Source organism: Tupaia chinensis, unplaced genomic scaffold, assembly GCF_000334495.1.
Source record: "Tupaia chinensis unplaced genomic scaffold, TupChi_1.0 Scaffold146140_1, whole genome shotgun sequence".
Taxonomy (NCBI): Eukaryota; Metazoa; Chordata; class Mammalia; order Scandentia; family Tupaiidae; genus Tupaia; species Tupaia belangeri.
The window spans coordinates 487995-494634 of NW_006205995.1; the positions used below are offsets into that span (position 1 = coordinate 487995).

The 6640-nt window shown below is 46.8% G+C and overlaps 1 long non-coding RNA gene across 2 annotated transcripts in view; it reads right to left on the reverse strand.

The window, feature by feature from the left end:
- The window catches only part of LOC102495312 (uncharacterized), an 11999-nt gene extending 5365 nt beyond the window's left edge, over positions 1–6634 (reverse strand). For both annotated transcript variants that reach the window (XR_001369759.1, XR_337446.1), the window contains exons 1-2: positions 6459–6634; positions 3740–4071 (exon numbers count right to left, since the gene is read on the reverse strand). This is a non-coding gene — a long non-coding RNA (uncharacterized LOC102495312). The remainder of the gene's footprint in view (positions 1–3739; positions 4072–6458) is intronic.
- Positions 6635–6640: the final 6 nt, after the last annotated feature.

Below are 6640 nucleotides of genomic sequence, written 5' to 3' on the forward strand. Positions count from 1 at the left end.
CGTAGCCATTACACTAACTGCTGGTCCCTATCCAAAGATTTTTTTTTTTTTTGAGAGATTTTCACTGTAGGGCGCGTGCGCTCGCCAGACAGACAGAGAGAGACATAGAGACAGAAAGCGAGAAATCACCCCCCAGGGCGGATGGTCACGCTGCAATCCCTTCTCCTCCATTCTCCTCTCGGGATCTTGGGCACGCACGCACAAGCGCCCGGCGTGAGTTTTAAGCCACTGGGTCCGGGACACAAACCGCGGTCGACTACGTGGGAGTCCAGCGACATAGCCATTACGCTAACTGCTGGTTCCCAAGATTTTTGATATTGGATATCTAACTTTGTTTCCTGAGTTGATTTTCTAGTTTCTTCCTATCTCTTCCTTTCATTAGAAATATATTTAAGGATTAGCCCAGCATCCTCGTGGTTACGAAAGCAGATCTCACATGGCCAACCAGGGCTGAAGTTCCAGCCCGAAAGCTTGAAAACACTTTGGGGGCATGTGAATGTGTGCCCAGTACCCTGACGGGAGAAGCGGAAGAGAAGGGATTGCAGCGCGACCACGCCCCACTGGAGAGAGCTTCCTTAGACACAATTCTTTCTCTCTCTGCAGGCATAGGCACCCTGTGGCAATCAAAAACGAATGTGTTCAGTTCTTGGTGTTTACTACACCTGGTGATTCAGATAGGCTTCCTCTCTCAGGTTTTTGAGAAACGAATGCGGCAGGACATTATCTCACCTCCTTTATTTATAAACTTCTGAACTGGGGCAACTAAGCCTCAGAAGGACTCCCAATCTTTTTAAAGCTCTTACATACCTAACAAATTTCAAGCCGACAAAATAATTTGCCCGTGTATGCATCAGAATCACCAGGGGGAGCTTTGGTTACACATGATTTTTTAGGCTTTGCCCCAGAGGCAATGAGAATCTCTGTCAAGTGGGTTTCTCAGTGATTCTAATCCTTGCAGCTAATTGAGTTAATTAAAATGGAAAATTCGACACCTTAGTTTCACTAGTCATATTCAAAATGCTCAATAGCCATATGTAACTAGTAGTTACTAGTGCAGATTAGCTCCATAATTACAGAAAGTCTACTGGACAGTACTAACCTGGAATACAGCTGACTCTTGAACAATGGCAGGGCAGAGGTTGGTGGGGCAGCCCTCTACACCTGAGGGTCCCCAATCCCCTGCTTGTGGACTAGAGGGTTGTGGAACAATGGTGGAACAGCCGTTCCATGGCTGTTGGGGCCGGACTGCAGATGGGTGCTGGTCCACAGAGCCACACAGCAGGGATTGGGCAGCAGGTGAGTGAGCAAGGGAGGCTTCATCTGTGTTTGCAGCCACTCCCCATCACTGGCATTGCCGCCTGGGCTCAGGTCAGTGTCAGTACTGGATTCTCATGGGAATGTAAACTTTATTGTTTGATTGTTTCATTGTATATCACAATGTGGTCGTGATGGAAATGGGGTGCACAATGGATGTAGTACACTTGGGTCATCCCAGGACCACCCCTTTCCCAGTCGTTGGAGGGATTGCCTTCCACAAGACTGCTCTCATGGTGCTGAGGAAAGTTGGAGACCACTGCTCTACACACTCAAAATTCTAAGTATAACTTAAAAAAAAAAAAATGTTGCCAGAAGGTGCATGCACTCAACAGTGAGAGGAAGGAAAAAAAAAATGGGAAAGTGAGAAAGCATTCCCCCATGAGGGAGGGTCACACTGCAATCCCTTCCCTTCCACTTTTTTCTTTTGGGATTTTTGGCACGCAGGTGCCTGACATGTTTTTCAAGTCACCAGGTCTAGGCATCAGCTCTGTGGGATCTAGTCCTCTTCACCACACCACCATCTTGCCCTCCAAGTGTACTTTTGACTTCCCCAAAACTTAACTACTAATAGTCTACTATTGACCTGAAGACTTAGTGGTAACAGTCAATTAACATATTTTGTATGTTAATGTATTACATACCATAAAATATACATAAAATATATTATATATTTTTATGATAAACTAAGCTAGAGAAAGGAGAATTTTTTTTTGAGAGGTTTTTGCTATAGGGCGCGTGCGCTCGCCAGACAGACAGAGAGAGACAGAGAGATAGAAAGCGAGAAATCACCCCCCGGGGGGATGGCCACACCGCAATCCCTTCTCCTCCATTCTCCTCTCGGGATCTTGGGCACGCACGCACACGCGCCCAGCATGAGCTTAAGCCACCGGGTCCGGTATGCGAACCGCGGTCGACTACATGGGAGTCCAGCAACATAGCCATTACACTAACTGCTGGTCCTGGAGAATCATTTTTAAAAGAATTATTTTTTATTTAATTTCATTTCAGTTTGACTAGAGAGGGACAGAGCAAGAGAGAGAGAGGGAAAGTGAGAAAGCAAGCCACCAGGTCCGGGTCTCAAACCATGGTCAGCCATGTGGGAGTCCAGTGCCCTTAACCATCGTGTCACCTGCCGGCCCTGAGAAAGGAAAATATTATTGAAAAAATAAAAAGTACATTTATGGTACAATGCTGTATTTTGCAATATAAATGGACCCTCACGGTTTAAACCTACCTTGTTTAGGAGTCAATGGCAGTTGAAGCCATGAGGGTGGAAGTAATTTCCTGGAGAGTGTTTAAAACTAGAAGAACAGGGATTCCCAGGATGGAATTGTTAGAACCCATATCATGAGGCAGGTAAAGACTCATCAAAGAAGATTAAGGAGGAAGGGCAGCCCAGCCTAGATGGTACAATCCACAGTGCTGGACCCCCGTGGTATGGTGGGGATCCCAGCCTGGCTGACCTAAAATGAGAATAGTATCATAGAGGGCAAGAGAAAGGAGTTTTGAGAAACGAGGTGTTGGGAATTAATGTGCAGTTTTAAAACATTAAGGTACCTGGTTCATGATGATGCAGAATGGTGTTATGTGGGAAGGGATGGCTACCCTGGCAGTTCCTCCCAGTTTGGCATTGTCCTTGGCAAATCCTCCAGTTAACCAGTTTGCCCCCCCCCCCGAAATTACTCTCATGCAAATATCACTATCATTTTTTTTTTTAAAGATTTTTGCTATAGGGTGTGTGTGCTTGCCAGAGAGTCAGAAAGAGAGACAGTGAGAAATCACCCCCGGGGGGGATGGCCATGCTGCAGTCCCTTCTCTTCTATTCTTTTGAGAGCTTGGATACACACACACACACACACACACACACGCACCTGGTGTGAATTTTAAGTCACTGGGTCTGGGACTTGAACTGTGGTTGACCACTGGGAGTCCAGGGAACGTAACCATTATGTCATCTGCTGGTCCCAAATATCATTCACTATCTTTTTTTTTTTTTTTTTGAGAGGTTTTTTCGCTAAGGCGCGTGCGCTTGCCAGACAGACAGAGAGAGACATAGAGACAGAAAGCAAGAAATCACCCCCCAGAGGGGATGGTCACGCCGCAATCCCGTCTCCTCCATTCTCCTCTCGGGATCTTGGGCACGCACGCACATGTGCCTGGCATGAGTTTCAAGCCACCGGGTCCGGGACGCGAACCGCGGTCGACTACGTGGGAGTCCAGCGACATAGCCATTACGCTAACTGCTGGTTCCCTCATTCACTATCTTTAGGGAACAAATTCTTTTTATCTACAGTCACACATATTTTCTTTGTATGCGTATGTCTATCAGATTTTAACCCAATTTCACAAATACTTTAATATAGAATATATACAGGAAAAAAAAACATTATTAATACAAATGCAACTGTTAGATGCTACTTACTCTTATTAGTGCATTCTCCTTTGTCCCTGTAGCTCTGCCTTAAAGGAAAGGCCAATTTTCGGGAGGTTATTTTGTATCAAATGAAAACAAACAGGTACTCGATCTTAATGAAGTTTCTTAACTGGCCCAGCTCGAGACATTCTCATCTTCATCAGTGTTGGCCTCTTGAACTCTTTTTTAAAGGAATACTTCCTTGGCTTAGAACTCCCTTCCTCCGTTTTTCTGAAAGGAATGAAATGTAACTTCTGTTTTCCAAGTTGCAATCCCAGTATAATTCCACTTGAGATTCTACACCCTGGTTGAGTTGTTATTGTTGTTGTTTGCTGTACGGCCTGTGTGATTGGCAGAGAGACATAGCGAAAGTGAGAAATCATCCTCCAGGGGGGATGACTACACCTCTCCTTCATTCTCTTGGGATTTTGAGCACCCATGCACATGCACCCAGCTTGAGTTTCAAGCCACTGTGCCCAGGACTCTAACTGTGGTCGACCATGTGGGAGACCAGTACCTCAACCACTATTCCACCGGTTGGCCCTCCTGATTGAATTTTGATGGTTTCCAAATAACCTTATCCAGCCACTTAGAGTCTTTTGATTGCTCATGTATCCTCAGAATTGTGTTATCTGGGGACCATCAGCGTAATGGCTATGTCACCGGACTCCCACATAGTCGAACACGGTTCGCATCTGGGACTCGGTGGCTTAAAACTCACGCCGGGCGCATGTGCGTGCGTGCCCAAGATCCCGAGAGGAGAATGGAGGAGAAGGGATTGCGGCGTGACCATCCCCCTTGGGGGTGATTTCTCTCTTTCTGTCTCTCTGTCTCTCTCTGTCTGGCGAGCACACGCACCCTATAGCGAAAACCTCTTCCAAAAAAAGAAAAAAAAAAAAAGAATTGTGTTATCCGTACGTTTTTTTACCAGTTTTACTCTTAGAGAGCAGTCTTATTTACAAGTTTCTGAGGGACACTTCATTGGAACTACCTTGTATTGCCAGTAGCTATTCAAATGTCAAGTAGAGTTACATATACTTCGAAATATGACAATTAAGAGTCGTTTAGGGGCTTGGTGTCAGTAGTTTGGATAAAGTCATGAGAATGGAACCCCAGGAGTAGACAAATGAATAGATGTTGAATTCCTTCCTTAAACATTTATGGAATGACTGGGTAAACTCTAAGTACAGACAAAATCTTTGCCCAATGTGTTAGGGTGATCTTTGCAATATGTTAGGGTGGCCTCTGTCACAGGCTGTGAAAGAATTCACAAACTCAGAGAAAAAGTAGAAAGAAAAGAATTTGTTCATTTTCTAAGAGAGAGAAAGGGCTGAATGCAGAAAGTTAGGAAGTCCTGAAGGGTGGGGCAAGGAACTTCTATTGAGACTTAAGGAAACATGCCATGGTTTGGTAATTAAGGTGATCCTTGGTCAGGATGCCTGTTGATCTTTCAATTGCTGGACAATTGCATCGATATCTCTGGTTGTCGTATCTAACAACTTTGACCGACCATATATTTGGAAGTTTGTTGATGTTCCAATGTCAGCAAGAGACTGCACTCAATCTCTATCCTTGAAGGTAGAAACTTAAAAAAAAAAAATAGTCAGGTATCTTTTGGGAAATCAAGGAGGAGCTAGTTAGCCTAGGAAGAAAAAGGCAGGAGAAAGAATGTGTGAAGCACCTGGGAGGTCCCCCTGGCCCCCCAAAGGGGTTGTGCACTTGCCTGAGAGAGACAGAGAGACATAGAGAGAGGGAAGGTAAGAAATCACCCCCTAAGGGGTATGGCCACACTGCAATGCCTTCTCCCTTCTCCTCTCAGGATTTTGGACACATAGGCACACACATCCAGCGTGATTTTCAAGCCACCAGGTCCAGGACTCAAACTATGGCTCACCATGTGGGAATCCCAACGCCTGAACCATCATCCCGCTGGCCCCAAGGTCTGGGAGGTTTTTTTTTATTTGTTTTTTTCTTTTAGAGGTTTTTGCTATAGGGTGTGTGAGAGAAATCACCCCTCATGGGGATGGCCACACTACAATCCCTTCTCCTCCGTTGTCCTCTCAAAATCTTGGGCACGCACACACGCGCCCGGTGTGAGTTTTAAGCCACCGGGTCCGGGAGGTGAACCTCAGTCGACTACCTGAGAGACCAGCGACATAGTCATTACGCTAACTGCTGGTCCAGCGCCTGGGAGTTTTGATGAGCCTTCTTCATTAAGACATCAGTGAAGGGCCAGCAAATGGCTGGCAGTTACCTCCTGGACTCCCACATGGCCTACTTGTTCGAGTCCCACACCCAGTGACTTGAAAGTCACTCCTGGCAGTGTGCGTACCCAAGATCCTAAGAGGAGAATGGAGGAGAAGAGATTGAGGCTTGGCCATCTGCCCTGAAGGGTGATTTCTCATTTTCCCTGTCACTGCCTCAAAGTGAGAGAGAGCGAGCGAGCGAGCCAGCAAGCAGGCAGAACGAAAAGAAGAAAGACTGGCAGGCAGGCTGGCAGGCAGGCAGACATCAGTGAAGCACATTGACTCAACCCAATGCTAAGGAGACACTGAGACGTCGAGTTAACCCTTTAAATGTCATAAGGCGTTTGGGTGACTTTTAACCCCTTCATGGCGTGGGTTATCTAGCAGGCAGGTAACATAAAGTAATGAATGTATTCACAACCATCATGTCTAACGATACGACGTGTATTGAGGAACTATACAGAGTGTGACGGCGGACGCACGGGGTGTAGACGGAGCCGCAGAGCTGGGTCAGCTTAGCAGAGGGCCGCAGCAGGGAGCCCAGAGGCGGGCCCGCGCGGCTGCAGGGTCGCGGGTGAGGACGCGATTGGGACTCGGCCAGGCTGCGGAAGCGGGACCAGGCAAGCCCTGCGGCAGGAGGCGGGCATCGGCGGGTGGGGGGGAG